Source organism: Melopsittacus undulatus, chromosome 1 (assembly GCF_012275295.1).
Source record: "Melopsittacus undulatus isolate bMelUnd1 chromosome 1, bMelUnd1.mat.Z, whole genome shotgun sequence".
In the NCBI taxonomy this organism is placed as follows: domain Eukaryota; kingdom Metazoa; phylum Chordata; class Aves; order Psittaciformes; family Psittaculidae; genus Melopsittacus; species Melopsittacus undulatus.
Genome location: NC_047527.1, coordinates 36,668,310 through 36,685,928, shown reverse-complemented (window position 1 = coordinate 36,685,928; position 17,619 = coordinate 36,668,310).

Sequence of the window (17,619 nt, the reverse complement as noted above, 5' to 3'; positions counted from 1 at the left end):
CACATATGTATAGATTCAGTATCCTTAAATATATACTTCTCCAAATTATTGGGAATAAAACTACATGAGAATATAATATGTACTGGTATAAGCTTAAACTTTTAGATCAACCAAATACTTACCAAGGTTTAATAGCACCACCAATTATGAGTAAATATTTCAATTTCAAGAATATGAAGAAAATGTTGAGTCTATATGCTACTAGCATGCTCCATACGGTTCTCCTCCATGATAACTGTCTGGTTTTGCAAATATTTTTTTGGGTGGATGGCTTGCTAGTAAGACAAACTTTTATACTTTTAAATCGGTATTAGAAAGGACACTAAAGCATTTTTGAACAACACATGAAAATCCATACACTAAACCCAGGCATATATTATTTAATAGAATATGCAAGACCTAACTTCATGCATTTTAAAACTCCTGAGTAAGTGTTGTGGTTTTTAATAAACTACATAAGAGCTGAAAGAGAGCTTTCAGATAAGTATTATGGTTCAAGAAAGCTGATAATTACATTTTGTGTCTCTCGAATGGGACAGAGCACACAGAGGGTGAGAACCACAGATATGAACCATAGATGCAGAAGACAACAAATCTGAACTCTGAGGCTACATAAAGACATTCCTGCATGTCCTCTGCATTTATGCTACTACCTTCTTCTGGGTCATTAAATAGAGCAAACAAAGAGAATATCCACAAAACTGTCCGTTGCCAACCTTCCAGATTTCCACATAAAAATCTGACCAGGCATTCAAGCAGCTTTAACCTCTGCCAAGAACTCTCAAGAGCTCTAGGATCTTCAGCCAACAGTTTACAAAGGACAGAGACAGAGGGGGGCTAGAGAAGGGGGATTGATAACTGAATGGCACCGAAGCTTTCAGGAAGATACCCAAGTATATCTTCACTCTTGCACATTTCATTTAATTCTCAGATGCAAATGTTTCTTATCTTAAAACCATCTGACCTCTTTAAAGCACATACAACAGCCTGCCTTCAAGCGGAACCTCCCTAATCTGCCGTTGGCCCCATTCCTCAGCTTCACTGTAGCCAGGTTTCACTACACTGTGGCCAGACACAAAGCAGCCAAGACCCAGAATTGAAATCCAGCAGCAGAAGAACCACAGGAGTGCAGGGGATGCCTCTGGTGGCACACTCAGCAAAACAGAAGGATGAATTTCTATCCACCTCCAATGCTCCAGACCATGAAACAGGTGTCTCTGGGGCAACATGGTGAGTGCAAATTAAACTCAGCTCTTGAAGAAATAACATTTGCCTTTGAACAACTTCAGGTACATATCCAAAAGCGAGCTAGCATCTTTCAGCATAATCTGAGATCAAAATACAAAACTCTTAACAGTATGGGGCATCACATTCATTTGAGAAACCCCCTATCAAGCTCCAGTTCAATAAACTGATGAATGGATTACAGTGATATAGCTGTATGGAAGCCCTTTTTTCCTCTTTGACAGGTATGGTGCTGCTAATGTTCTGCATGCTAATAGCAGACAGCCAGCAACATACTGCTTAATAAAACAGGCAGGACCCAGACTCCTAGGGCCTGGCACCCGCTATGCTGTGCCACATAATCGGTAGCTGACAGGAAGAATCTGGCAGCTATGGTCCATCACTGATCATTTTATCTGTAATTCAATTTTAAAGATACAGTTATTTTAGTGAAAACTTTTCCATTTTATACAATAGGAGTAAAATCTTAGTGTTTACTATGTGGAAAGCATATAAGCACATGGAAAAAGTTTGGAGGGGTGCTGTCTCAAGTATAACAATTCAGGCACACATGAAGTATGCATATGTATGTGTATAAAGACAGCAAAATCACAGACCTGAAAACATTTATGTGAGTGCAACTGCCAGTAGGTGTGGAACCCATCCAGTTCTACCTCTGTGGCCAATGCAAGTGCTAAGGATTTACAGGCACAAAAGATATTTCCGAAATCCATAATGTAGAGACATCTGATTACTGCTACAGAAATAGCAGCAGGAGGCACAAGCTGTCACACACCTCCAGCACTCTCAGGACTGTGTTAGAAGTGCCAAGGTTACAGCTAGAACCAACACTTGAAATAAAGCTCAAGGAAACAGCAAATCCAGCGTGAACAGGGCTTGAAGCTATGAGCAAAGGACTGTTCTCCTTCTCTTTGGTGCCTACTGATTCATGAAAACATAACTTTGCTTGTCCTTTAAAAATAAATGCACTCAATTATCAATAGCTCCTCTGAATGGGAACAATCAATAAGACCCTGAGCATTTTATCATCTACTGAGACAAAAGAGACTCATGAGAAAATACATGGTACTTCATTAAATATGATCTCTGGATATTCATATCATGCTTGCAACAATGTATGCAAAGATTTTTATATAAGTTATTGTCACATTCATTTGCAAGCCACCCACCTGAAACAGATAATCAATGTTAGCAGATCTTTTGTGTGCTTTTAGTATTTGTTATCTGCAGGTGCAGCTCACAGGCATCCCATCCCAAGATTGCAAGGCACCTCTATTTGCAAGAATTTGCTTTCATTTGTTTATAATTTGATCCATTCTCACCCTATGGGCTGGCAGCTTTGTAGTTAGTATTTAGTTCAGCCTGACAATTTAGGATTTACTGGAAGGTTTCAATTGAAAATAATAATTTGGTTTTGAACAGGGAAAAGAATACCTTTTTGTCCCTGTGGAACACAGCTTTCCTTTGATAGCTGTAGTGGACCATATGCTGGCACAGGGACTTGGAATCAGTGATGAAATTGTACATTTAGCTTCACAGAAGTCACATGAGGAATTTCCTTGTTCTGTGATTACTGGTGGATAAACATTAATGGGCTGTAATTAGGGCTCTCACCTAATATGAAGAACCTAAAAGAGATACAGCTTGCCTGACCTAGTTATCTCAGATCCAGTAACAGCCAGTGAGGAAGGGTGGCCAACTCTCAAGGGTAATTCATTCCAGTCTAAGTCAGGTGTCTAGTGCAGGTGGGTTGAATTATCTTTGCCAGGTTCCTTTGTCTCGCACTGACTGCCTGAGTAATCAACATTTAACTTTATGATAGACATGCAGTCTATCATAATCCAAGTGGTAACAATGGCATATGCTACATTCATTCACTCAGTTCTTGTATAGATGAATTTCTCATCCATGGAAGCCACTGATACAGAGAGAAACAAATAAGATGAGCTAACCTGCTACCATGACATTGAATTCAGAGACTCTTTCCACCAAACTTAGGACCTCAGAGGCACTAGATGCCATCAGCAAGGTCTTTTTGTGACAACTGTTCATAGATTTTCAGGCAGACATCAAAGAGCTAAGAGGTTACTATAAAAATCAACAGAATTATATTTTTAACTTTTTTATGTCTCATGACTCACTTTTCTATTTAAGCCTTCTGGAATCCCATTTTCCAGCTTCTTCTGTACAAAAACCATGAAGGGATTTCTTTTCTTCCCTACTTAAAAGTCAATACTTTGATAATTTCATGTTGCTGCCATAGCATGAATTTTAAAAATGCATATACAGTTTCTCTGAGAAAGCTATGAATGGGTCAGTCTAATTCAATTCTTTATATAAGCAAATAACAGCTATAATTCTCTCTTTTTTTATAACGATATCTGTTTAGAACTTGCCTTTATTTACAGCCTCCTTGCAAAATCTTAAAAACCAAATCTTCCCCTACTGAATTCCCCATCTAATGCACATTTTGTTTCAACAGGTCTTTGGTATTTGGTCATACTCATCACTGTTCTATCCTAAGATGAGCAGTAGCTGTAGTATCTATTACTTCGTAGTACTTAGAAGACAAAAGAGTTTGGGCTCTGTAGACCTTTAGTGGTATCTTTCAAAACCATCCATTTTCTTTTAATGAGAACATCCCCAATCTCTTCACAACATTAATGTCACTCAGATCTGACACAATCAGGATTAGATGGAAAAGGCTGATACTGAATTCAATGTTTCATACAAATCATTAGTATTTTCACATGTGTCTTCAAATATTTGCAATCACTCCAAATGCCTTACACACATGAACTCCAACCACTATTGTATGATCAACATTTCCTGTAAATATAGGCTATCTGGAAATATTGAATATTCAAAGCATGAGGCTTGTAAGCTCCATAACTACAGATAGGGAATCTGTGTGGTCTATTTGCAAGAATTTCTTCCAAAGACACCTAAAGTCTTTTGCCCCACTAAGTCTGGGAGACTGGATTCATAAAATAATAGCAATGGTAACTTTGCTAAAATTTCTGGATTATTTTATTGAAAAAACAATTAAGAAAGCCTCAATACCAAAGTTAGCAGCTCCAGCAGTATCTAAAGAAGACAGCAGATTCTCAAAATCTCAACATCTGGTCATCTCAGAGACTACAAAGGATGGGTGTAGAGGATAAACTTAAAGACAGTATCAAAATAAAACCAAAGGAAAACAGAAATAGAAAGCTATATAACAAATGTGAAAGAACCTTGCATTTGAAAACAAACAAACAAACAAATAAAAAAAAGATGCTCTCTACATAAAAATCAATGTACGGATTAATCAGAAAACCTTACCAAAAGTTTTTTTTTTTTACAATTATGAATGATCGCCCAAGGGAATTTTTATATGTCAGTTTTATACTTCCTCATGTTAAATGAAGTGAAACCACTGAGACCTCAGGCAGCTAACTGCATCAGCAGGCAAGGATAGAGTTAGTAATTTCCTTTTTTATCTGGACAGTAAAAAATATTGCTGTGCCACCATAACTTATAGCTTGTGACAAGGCAAAACTTTATGACTTCTGGATTTCTAAGTGGGTTGGGAAAAGTCCAATGTATCAGAACCTTTTTTTTTTTTTTAATGTAATGACTTGAAGATTAAATTAATGGATTAATGCACATCTCCCCGTCTATCTCTTATTCTCAGTATTGATTTTGGAGTCCCATGGAAGGCAATCTGAACTAGTTGCTGCCTAAAAAGGAGAGTTCAGCTGGGGTAACTCAGCATTTCCAAAGCAAACTGTTCAGATTTGATAATAAATGAATAGGACAACATTTTTTTTTCCTTTTTCTAAGCCTACACTACAGAAAAAACAATGCAACCCTCTTCATCCTGATTTCACTAAAGACTGGAAGACTGATGAATAGGAGCAATCATCCAAAAGCACCACTGTCAGTCTAACTTTGCAATTTCGGTTGAAGATCTTTCCTGTAGGCTACAACAATACTGAGACTGGGTTAAAGAATTTGTCTTAGGCTCTTCTTTATTTTTGTATAGAATGTTATCTCTATGGTATCTCTGCACTGCAAGTATAATTTCCTCCCATACACAGGGGTCTTACCAGTCAAAAATTTGCCCCTGTGGAGCTGAAGGAAGCTGTAATAATTTCTTGGCTAAATAATCACAGATAATGCACCTTACTCTGAAAGGAGAACTTTCTCTTTGGCATTGTCCACTATCTGTAAATCTCAGATGTTTATTCATTAGGGCAATGATTAGAAACCCAGTCTTCCAGGCAACAGCCCTAGTCATTAAGCTATAGAGTCTGAATATCTACTATGAATATTTTAAGCATTTTATATTAAGTAGATTAGCTTCACTGAGAGGGGATAAGGGATTCATCTTAGAGCATGCTATTGTGTGATAGCTGGTGAATTCTTGATCTGGTAGAAGATTTTCTGCTGGGAGGATAAGATGTGGCTTCAAATCTGTGTTCCAAAGCAAGAGGGAAAAGAAAATGAGCCTGTGCATTAGGCATGAGTGTTCCACGCTCTGGGCTGTTGAGCATTTGAGATGGGTCATTGGGTTTTGTTGTGACCCAAGTTGGTAAAGACATCCTGAAATATTTTATTATATCAGGACTTGCCAAGAAGATCATGAAAACACACCCCTGGTTTGTAAATCTTGCTGTAGTTCAGGCACTGAACAGTTTGGTGCTTTCAGGTGTCTTTCTTGAAAGGGATCATGCTAAGAAACAGAAATAAAGGCCACTAGGAATTTTCTTCCTGAAGTCTCACGCCAAGGCTTCTGTGGCACCAACACGGTTAAGCAGTAGTTGAGCATCAGTTTGGAATTAGGTGCTTACACATGTATTAAATGGGGAACTTCTGTGAATGAACTCTTCCAGGATCAAATTTTCATCTCTCTGGTCCAAAGGACAGAACATATAGGAAAGACTGAAAGACCCACCAACACTAGAGTCAAATATTTGCTCCTGAGTTAGAGCTCAAAAGGAGCAAAAAGACACTTGGACAGCAGTCAAGGATATGCTGCACAGCAATGGCTCATGGCTTTTCTGGCTCAATGGGCCACTACATTACACAAATACAGCAGACATAATGTAATTAGACCTAATCATGTATGCAGTAGGCCCAATGTTTTCTAGAACTTATGCATGGACCTCCCATGCACTACACTCCACACAATCCACAAAACCATTGACTCAAGCAGTACAGTCAGGAATGGGTCCCCGCTATTAGATTAATACATGGAGCCTGTAGCCCTTTTTCTTGGAGCCCTACTGCTATCATGTGGCCGGAAAAGAAGACAGCTGGGATCATGAAGCTGCCATCATCACTAGAATAATTAATTTAGCCTGGAGCAAGCTCTTGTGCATCTCCAAGGTGCCCTGGGAAAGAACAAGCAGGATTAGCCGACAGACGATCAGTTGAACACTTGAGAGATGAGATATCAAATTGATTTAATTCATATGTTGCATTTTTTTTTTTACAAAGTCCTTGAAAAATTGAGTGATCTGGGTCAATGCATGCAAAAGCTTCAAAGGAACCAGAATATTTTTGTCTTAGTTACTAACAGGCATCCCACTGATATAAACATATGAGACTTTACAGGTGATGTCTACCCTGATAAATAAAAAGATTAGGGAGCCCTAGAGGCAAATGTCAAAGTGGCTCACGGCCATCTGTTTAAACTCTCTTTCTTCCTCCCCAAAATAATGTGGTCTAATCCAACCTGCCCACTGAGAGCAGCCCCTAACTTGCGTTATTCTCCAAAACATGCCAAGGCTTTGTCTCAAAAAATGCTATTAGTTACAAACCTGAATTATGCCAAAGATAAGTGCTAATACATGAACACTAAGGACACTTGTGGCATGGTATTCAACACCATGCCCTGGCTCTGCTCTACTGGGCAGGCATAGCCCTAGAATCCTCTCAGCCCTAGTGAACTCCTTCAGCCCTCACAGCAAGGTCTGCAAAAGCCAATTACACCCAATTTCAGGGCCTGGAGCTCTGTGTTGATACAGCTTGATTCTCCAACAACTTTAAAGAGCAGAATCCAACCTTCATTGCTTATAAAAACATTTATGACAAATATTCTCAGCAGACATTTTTTCTTAGTGCTGGTCTCACCTGCCATGGTTGTGGAAGGATTTTCAATAGCTTGTTTCGTAAGTATGTGTTCAAGGCCCAGGCCTTTCTGTCCTCTTTCTGTCCAGAACAACTCTAAAAGACCATTTCAATAGTCAGTTTTGACTAATTCGAAGGGCTTCTAAATATAAACAAATTTCTTAATATTAAATATTTTGTATGGTTGGCTTTAAAAATAGTTCCTAGAACCTCACAAGATCCATATTCATAACTGAATGTTGATCAAGAGTTCTGTGCAACCTCAGGAAAACCAACAACCATAAAAACCATTTTAATGTCATAAACTGTGAAATTCACCAGAACTGCTCAAAATCTGTTTTCCTTGATCTGATCAATGCAAACAATCACACTATTAGTAATGAAGCTCATGGACAGTAGGTGACAGAATGACAAAGCCTGTCTCTTCACTTGTAGAGAATTTGTGCCAGATGTTGTAAGTGCAAACATTGTACTTCAGCCGACATGCCAAGCTGCACGCATGTTCACACTAGATTCTTGCTGGCAAAAGAAAACAGGGAAGGAATGGAGATTCGGGGACCTTTACAATACTGCCTTGGATGTTCAATTCACCCTTACTGCTTCCTTCAGAAAAAAAAATAATTAATTTTGGGGGTGTCTTTTCAATTTCATCTTTCCTTATTTTAAACTTATACTAATTTAACAATCCTTTGTTGAGTTCAAGACATCATGCTGGAATTGTGGAAACTAGTTAGTGGAAGATGTTTAATGGAGGCCTATTTCTATAGCAAGATCAGCTACAGCTGTAACAGTTGGGCATAAAATTTAATGGCAATATAACTTCATATCATACAGAACTGGTGTTTTTTAGCATGGCTTTCCATTAAATTTAAAGAAAAATGCCTGCTAGTTAGAAATCTGCCTGCCACGAAAGACAAAATCCCTAACATACCTATCACATCTTCAGCCTTGCTTTCATATACTGGATGGATAGCACAACTCACATGAACATTAATAGGAATTGCATGTATGCATCATTTGGAGAAAATACTCCCTAAGATATTTCATCATTATCTTTCTAGGCAGGTAGGGATAGCATCAGTCATGGATGTGCATTGTTAAAGTATCAGAGGGAAAAAAAAAAAGTGCAGACATTTCCAGACACTTTCTTCCTAAAATAGTAAAAAGGATCAAGTGGAAAAGCTTTGAGAATCCTGTGAGAAGAACATGACTTAGTTGCATATTTTCCTTTAATTATAAAAGATCTAAAACCTAAGCTCACTCTTTCTCCTAGAGAATGCAGCAATGTGATAATAAAGACCAACCTCATTATGTAAGCAAGTCACAGATAAGATGCACTCAATTTATCATAAACATCCAGTGGGTGAAGAGAGAAGGGAGGAATTTACATGAGAACTGGTTGAACTCTGTGCTGCTTCTTTCATATTCTCCTTTTTTTTATCAGAGAAATATTTTTCCCATAATTCTAATATTTCAGCAGAAAATTTAGGTACTGCGGAAAATCTGGGTTGTGGAAAACAGTACTTGCAGACCACATCATGAGAATTGCATGCATTGATTAGGAATTTTGCTCACAACTCACCAATTTTGCCCTGCCAGGAACAAGCCAGAAGAGGAGACAGTAGCAGACTGCACAACTACCTTAGGACTTCATCCTTCTTTCCCTAAAACAGCAATAAAGAATCTTTTCTCTGACAAGTGTGAAGATAATAACTCTGGGCCTGATCAATTTGTGATACACAGAGGTAGCATTTACCACAGAATCACAGAATCATAGTATAGTTAGGGTTAGAAAGAACCTTAAGATCATCTAGTTCCAATCCCCCTGCCATGGGCAGGCACACCTCACACTAAACCATGTCACCCAAGGCTCTCTCCAACCTGGCCTTGAAAACTGCCAGGGATGGAGCATTCACAACTTCCCTCAGAAACCCATTCCATTGCTTCACCAGCCTTACAGTAAAGAACTTTCTCCTTATATCCAATCTAAACTTCCCCTGTTTAAGTTTGAACCCACTACCCCTTGTCCTATCACTACAGTCCCTAATGAATAGTCCCTCTCCACCATCCCTACAGCTCCCCTTCAGATACTGGAAGGCTGCTATGAGGTCTCTATGCAGCCTTCTCTTCTCCAGGCTGAACAGCCCCAACTTTCTCAGCCTGTCTTCATACGGGAGGTGCTCCAATGTCCTGATCATACTCGTGGCCCTCCTCTGCGCTTGTACCAACAGTTCTATGTCCTTTTTGTGTTGAGAACACCAGAACTGCACACAATACTCCAAGCGAGGTCTCACAGGAGCAGAGTAGAGGGGCAGGATCACTTCCTTTGACCTGCTGGTCACACTCCTTTTGATGCAGCCCAGGATACTCATTGACCAGCATCCCCAAGTCCTTCTCTGCAGGGCTGCACTGAATCTCTTCTCTGCCCAACCTGTAGCTGTGCCTGGGATTGCTCCAATCCAGGTGTAGAACCTTGCACTTGTCATGATTAAACTTCATGAGGTTGGCATCAGCCCACCTCAGAAGAGTGTCAAGGTCCCTCTGGATAGCATTCCTTCCCTCTAATGTATCAACAGAACCACACAGCTTGGTGTCATCAGCAAACTTGCTGAGGGCACTCTCAATCCCACTGTCCATATCATCGACAAAGATGTTGAACAGGATCAGTCCCAGCACCCATCTCTGAGGGACACCACTCGTTACTGGTCTCCAGCTGGACACTGAGCCATTGACCACAGCTCTTTGTGTGTGGCCATCCAGCCAGTTCTTTATCCACTGAGTGGTCCATCTGTCAAATTGATGTCTCTCCAATTTAGAGACAAGGATGTCATGTGGGAGTGTTGAACGCTTTGCACAGGTCCAGGTAGATGACATCAACGGTTCTACCCCTGTCCATCAGTTCTGTAGTCCCATCATAGAAGGCCACCAAATTGGTCAGGCAGGATTTCCCCCTAGTGAAGCCATGCTGGCTGTCACCAAGCACCTTGTTGTTTTTCATGTGCCCCAGCATGCCTTCCAGGAGAATGTGCTCCAAGATTTTGCCAGGCACAGATGTGAGACTGACTGGTCTGTAATTCCCCGGGTCATCCATTTTCCCCTTCTTGAAAATGGGGGATATATTTGTCTTTTTTCAGTCATTGGGAATTTCACCTGACTGACATGATTTTTCAAATATGATTGACAGTGGCTTAGCAACTTCATTTACCAGATCCTTCAGGACCCACAGATGGATTTCATCAGGTCCCATGGGCTTGTGTATATTCAGTTTTTTAAGATGGTCTGGAACCAGATCCTCTCCTACAGTGGGCCTAGGATCTTCGTTCTCACAGTTTTTGCATCTGCCTTCCAAGACTTCAGTCAAGCTCAAGGGCTGCTGCTTTTACCTTTTGAGATGTCCAGCTGGTGTTAGACAAAGTCATGGTGTCATGTAAGAGAGCAGCTGTACGGCGGTTGTGAGAGCAGGATGATTCCAAATATCAGTTCCTCTGTATAAACATTCAAGACAGTCAAGTCTCATGTCTTCAGCATTTAATTTTGAGACACACCTTCCCTTTGAAAATTAACATGTTCATAGTTAAAATAGAGAAATTAAGATATTTAGATCTTCCAGAAAAGCTGCAGGCCTTCAATTTTGGAAAAGCGACATTTTTGGTAGTGATTACATCTAAGAAACGCATTCCAGCAGGTCATACAGTTATCAGCAAGGGAGGAATGAGACTGTTACAGATTCTTTGGGCTGCTTAATTTCTTTGTTTATATACCTCCTAACACATTAGTGAATCACCAGTGCTACCATACTACAAATAATAAATAACATTAATAGCAAAACTCATATATTTGTGTTCCCTCTTGTGCTTATCACAAACACATTTAAAGATATTTTCAACTCTGAATAAACCAGAAGTTATTTCAAACAAAACTCTTAAAATAATGTGGCAGTTTTAAATACTGGAAATTTAGTGGGATGAACACAGAGTAAACACAAACCCCAGTACACCAACTTAATAAGGTACCTTCAAAGGGTAGCACGATGACATCTTTCAAGTCACTCACACTTTGGAGGAAAAAATGTCAGCCTTTGTCCAGAAGTCTTGCTTATGTTACTCTATGTCATAATTATTTGCATTAGGGCAGTATCAGGAGGGAGAAGACTGTATTTATGGTGCCTTTGTGGGACTGAGCATTCTTGTGAATTAAATCTAATTTGCATTTCTAGCATAGGTGATCAGAAGTTATCTAGGACATAGCAGTGCATTTAAGTAGTTTCTGTCCTTGAAGAAAACAAGCTTTACATTACTGATAGAAAATACAGCAAGTGTGAAAACTGAAGCACAAGAAAAGCTTTCTGAGGGATTAAAGTGATCGAGCATGTTGGTCAACAAAGACAAAATCAAATTGCAAAAGATTTTCCATGAACATCCACATAGCCGTAATATTGTCTCTGACATCACACAATTAGATTACTGTAACGAGTAAAACAGAGCCATAAATAAATGGCAATGCATATGGACATAAGATAAAGGTGTATAGTAAAGATACCAAGCAAATGCAGCTTTTTATTCTGTTCAAAGAATTCATGTGTCATTTGGATATTTTGTGATGTATTTGTTATTTGTTCTTACTCATTGGCACACTCAGGCTATTATTTTTTACTCAATGGATCAGTCCTGTAAAGGCTAAAAGCATTTTGTAGTTTTCAGTTAGGTGATGCTGGTTAGCACAGGGTGTTTTGTCTCTTTTGAGCTCAATCAGGCAGAAACCCGACAGCAGCATCACCGCCATATGCATGTTCTAAAACTGGTTTCTGAAAAAAAAAGAAGGGTTTCATAGAATGGTTTGGATTGGAAGGGACCTTAAATATCATCTAATTCCAACCCGCCTGCTATAGACAAGGACACCTTCCACTAGACCAGGTTGCTCAATTCCACATCCAACCTGGCCTTGAACACTGCCAGGGCTGGAACAACCACAGCTTCCCTGGGCAAAAGAAAGAAAAAAGTTCACTTACTAATTCAAGGTTTGCATTCAATGGAAATTAAGGCCACTGAAACTTGTAGTGATGGATGTCTAAAACAAGAGGGAAATCTGTGCTAAAAGTCTTTCCAGCACTTGTTCTTTAGTGTATTTTCCTGGCTGTTGCCCAAAGATGCTGGAACAACAGAAATATGAGCAAATGTAGCTTATCTGTATCCCCCTGGTTTATGTATTGTCACAAAATCTTCAGTCTAATAAAATAAGTAACCCCATCTGGAGAAAATCTGTCTGCTCCCTTCGGTGCAAGGACAGAAGACTGAAGTCAGGATGCATGCTGCCAGGAGGGCTGAGGAAGGTCCCAGGGCATCACAGCAAATGGCTGTCAGAATGGGGACTCAGAAGGATGTAGAGAGAGGGACAACAGGGGAGAGGACCAAGGATGCACAACATCCTTTTTTGACAAGGGGTAATACAGCAACCAGAAAAGTGGAGACACCTCTGCTGCTGCTATTCCACTTCCTAAGGAGATAAGCCTGCTCAGGAGGTGAGCATCCTGGGAGCGTAGCTGTGGCTGTATGCTGGGTAAAAGAATTCCTTGCCATTAAAAAGTGGCTTTAGGGGAGGCTGGCATAGGCATAGCAATCTCCTTGTGCACAAAGGAGCTTTAGTCACTGCTTAACTGGAGACCCATCATAAATTTGGTTCCCTATTCTTCAAGTCAGGCAGCCCACAGAGGAAAATGGAAGGAAGGATGGGCTGGATAAGGTGGCCTTTGCACAGGCACATATTTAATAGTTCAGAAATAACTAAACACAAAAAGTGATGTTGAAAAAGTTACTTTTGTAACTTTATCTCAGAAATTTAACTCAAAAGTCACATTCCTTCTCTCAGTGACTTATGAACTTATTAACTTCTGCACTGTATACCTCCTAAAAAAAAATTTGGAGGGAGCTAATTCAAGACACACTCTTGTGTAAGAGAAGTTAGAGAAATATGATTCAGGAGTGGCTCCACTTACACCATGTGTTTGGATTGTCAGACAAATAAATTTAGAAGATGGGCTTTAATACCTAATACTGTTTGACTGTTGGTACTTGATAGAGAGATGTAATAGAACAACTACTCAGAAGCTAACATCATCATCCAATTAGATAACCAGTTCAAACTTCTACTCTGTGTTTTTTTGGGGGAAGGAAAATATTATTTTTACATGGAGCTTAAAACAAAGTGTAATTTAAGTAGATTAACTGACAATTTAATGGATTGATCCAAAGATTGTTTTAATTTGCAAATAATCTCCTAAATGTCATGAAATCTCTAAAGCAACATGCAAACTATACTGAGTCCAAAAATAATGAGCTATTGATTCTTTCGTTATGAAATTGCTCTGTAGGTTGGTAATATACCTTTGGGCCACAATCTATTACATGAGCAAATTACAGTACCTAATGCTGACAATGAAGAAATGACAGCAAACTTTTTCTCATTAAAATCTAGGTGGAAAAAATGTCAAAACAAACTTTTTTTCCCTCCCAAAATAAACAAATAAGCACAGTTCCTTCACATACTGTATTTCTGAACAGATACCAATTTTGTATATAAAATCTGATAAAATGTGTCCTGAAAATCCCAGAACTTATTTTCTACTGAATTTGCATCTGTAGACTAGAAATCTATATTTATCTATAAGAGAGTTAAAAAAAGGCCTATATCAAATTTGGAGGTTAAAACTGGCAGAATTACGCAGGTGACAAAGTCAAAAAGAACTGAAAATTATCATTCAATTCAAAGTCTGAATATATTGCACCCCCAAAAACTCAGGTAATGTGAATATATGAAATTGGTACAGTTCAGTCATCAACAGAGCACCAAAGAGTCTCAGTTCTTGCTCTCTATCTTTTTTCTTAGACTACCTTTCAGTTAATAATTAGTATAGCTTAATTACAAAGTGAAGCAAAATGAAAACCTGAGCTTAGAATACTGTACAAAGCCTAAAATTTAAACTGCAACTGTTATGACATTTTGCACTTAAAAATAGAAGCTTTGTGCAAAAAAGTCTTCAAGGCTTTTGTCCAAATATAACTAGCGGTTACTTAAAGCAGCCGCAAGGAAAAATAAAGAACATACAGCATCAGTCCCTGAAAATTGTTAAGTTGGGATTCAAGCCTGAGGTTAAAGCAAGGCAAGAAATATTCTATCCCTGCATTCTGATTTTTGTCAGCATCGTGTCTCAATGTTTATTCCACCAGCCATCTGATGGCCTTGTGCCATCAGAGCCTATGATACCCACTCCTGCTATAGGCAAAGCACACTCTGAGAACTGGAGATAATGGTATCCAGCAGCTCTTCCCTCAGCCCAGCCATTACCACAGTCCAAACTTTTGTTCTCTTTAGTCCAGTTTACCACGTAGACTAGATACTGTTTTTCCACACCAGAGTTCCCAGTGCAACAGAGGTACTCAGCCCTCCCCAGGGTTCCATCTCAGCTCCCACCAAACACTTGCACGTCTCCAAAATGTTGGTTCTCTAAGTACTGGGGAAGAACAAGGGTGATATCATATAAAACAGGCTCTGGATGAAGATCTAGGGATTTTGCTTGTGGTTGAAGAGGTCACCTGAATTTTTTCTTCCCTTGTTGGAGGCTGAGCTGCCTCAGACTCTGATGTAAGGTGACGCCAGCCCCGAGAGCAGCAGTGCGGTTTGTAAAGGGCTGAATTTTATACATCAAGTATTCCTACTTATATAGTCAGTCATAAGTTAAGTGGAACAGTGCTTGGTCCTAGGTTCACAGATGACTTTTTCCTTGTAGAAAGTAATGCAAAATTGAAGAATTCTATCTTTTGCATACAGTTAACATAATATAAATTGGTTGAGGTGCCAAGGGCAACCATGATATATTTCCTGAATATGGAATACAAAGTGTTCAAGGTTTCTTTTTATTAATGGCTTTCTCTTCTTGAGGTTTTTGAGTTCTGCTTCCATTGTAGGATTATTTTATAAACTGTCTGCCTTCACTAAACAACTAAAGGTTACTTATAAATGCAATGTGAAATCCATTGTATTCATCCATTGCTTACAGTTCTTGCAAAATACTATAAAGACTTTATACATAAAGACGAATCTTTAAAACTGCTTCAGGCTCCAAATTAAAAATTATTCCCATTTGTGTGGATTACCAAGGGACATTTGGAGAGTCCCCAGCGATCACAGGGCATTTCCATATAGCCTGTCACGTTAAGGTGAAAAATGCGCAAGGACAGTCTCACCATCTGTCATCAACTAGCTTTGGTGACACAGAGGACTGGTCTGAAATGGCCAACAGGCCTCATGCATAACAAAGCCCTTGCACTTTTGCATTGTTTATATTTTGACCTGGGCAGATAATCCTTCAGAAAGGGGGGTTGTGTTTTGCTACTTCTTTTTTTTACTTATATGGTGACTATTTCAATGCTGTCTTTTAAAGAAAAATCATCCATCCATCTAGAAAATAAATTTAAACTCTCTCTGTGTTACTATTCTGCCTAAACAAGTACATTGCAAAATGAAGCCACCTTATTAACAGCACCACATTTTATGAAAGCGGGTGAAAACCTGCTTTTCTAAATAAAGGCACTTTTTGTGAGTGACATAGTCACTTCATTTAAACTGTAAATCTAGATTGTTGTGAATGCTTAATACACTGTCAAGTTTTGTTGCTAACAGTCTTTCATTAAACGGACAATTTAAAAGCAGACAGCAATCTAGAAAAGAAAAAAATAGCACCTTTCTGCAGCTTGACAAAACCATGTTAGCCTGTTTGTGTAGTCACTCATATAACAAGGACCATTTCTCATAGCAGAAATCAAAGATAAACTGTTCTTACCATGTCAAGCACCACTTAAGACTTGCAAATACAGTTTGCTCATACAATAGGTGCCTCTCCAGCCTATCAGGTTTGTAGCTGATACATTTGCAGCACTGGTTAAAGGAATTAAGAAAAAAAGTTGGAAAAATAAACTGCTGGTGAAAGTTTTTATCCTGTCTGATAAAGGCTAATAGAACATTCATCCCACAGCTCTGTCTGCCTGGAAGTCCAGCAGCTAGGCTAGCATAATTGTCAGAAACAACCATGGTCAGAAACAAGTGAATGGATGAAGAATGAATGAATATATGATTGGGACACCCCTTCTGTCAGTGTAACAGGATTCTGACAGGATCTTCTAGGTTTTATTTCATCTCCAACACATATAGTTTTCACATGTATAGGAGCAACTTTATTCAAGGCACAGGCAAGGTTTCAAACAATGCATTGTATGTATCTAGACTTGTTCTTTTTAAAACTGGGGAACGTTTATTATTTTTCAATTATTCATTTATTATTTTCCACCCTTACATTTCAGTAATAAACCAGACATTTTAATTACAAATTAAGTCAACTCTTTCCTCTGCTAAGACAGGCTCCACTGATGCTAAAGGGAATTACACTAAATTCTGCAGGATAAATAAATCCCTTGAGGTCCACTCCTTCTCTCCCACCTGCATCACACACAATATATCAGGAATATAGAATCACTTAAGCATGAGAGGGATTCCTTCTTAGCTCCCCTCCTTGTTCTATATGCCACTGAGCAGGGCTGCCCATAAACAAGCAAGCATTTATTGTACTGGTTTATGTTCTGAAGGGATTACATTTTTAATCAAATACCCATACAGAAAATAGGATCCATAAAACCAGAAGCAAGACGGAGTACAAAACCTTGGTGGTCTGTAAATCCCTAACTTCCTGCTTTCTCCTGAGCTGAAACTAGAATAAATCCAGAAACAGAGGAAAAAAAAAACCCACATATGTTTAATATAGATCTCATCTTCTCTCTGACAAGATTAGAAATTATTAGGCCGTACGAAAACCAAATTCCTGAAAGCCAGGTTTTGAGAGAGACACCCATGTACATTACATGTACATGTAATGAGAGAGATGTCCATGTAGACAGCATTACAGCTGTGTAGAGATGCCAAGGATGACACTACAGATGCTGAAAGCTGTCAGTGGGCTCCTCTTGCTATATGAAATTAGCACTTTCTTTGTTGAAGATAAAATTATGTTTTTTAAATATATAGTCAACTTTTCAAAACAGCATGCCGTGCACAAAGGAACAAAGAAAAGAATCTGCACACAAGTGAAATTTCATTTCAAAAACAGCTGTGTTGTAGATGACCCCTTTCAATGTGGATGTGCCTCATACCTCTGCCTTGGAAGTTCCCAGACATCTTTTCCCTCATAATATTCATCATGCACAAGTCATC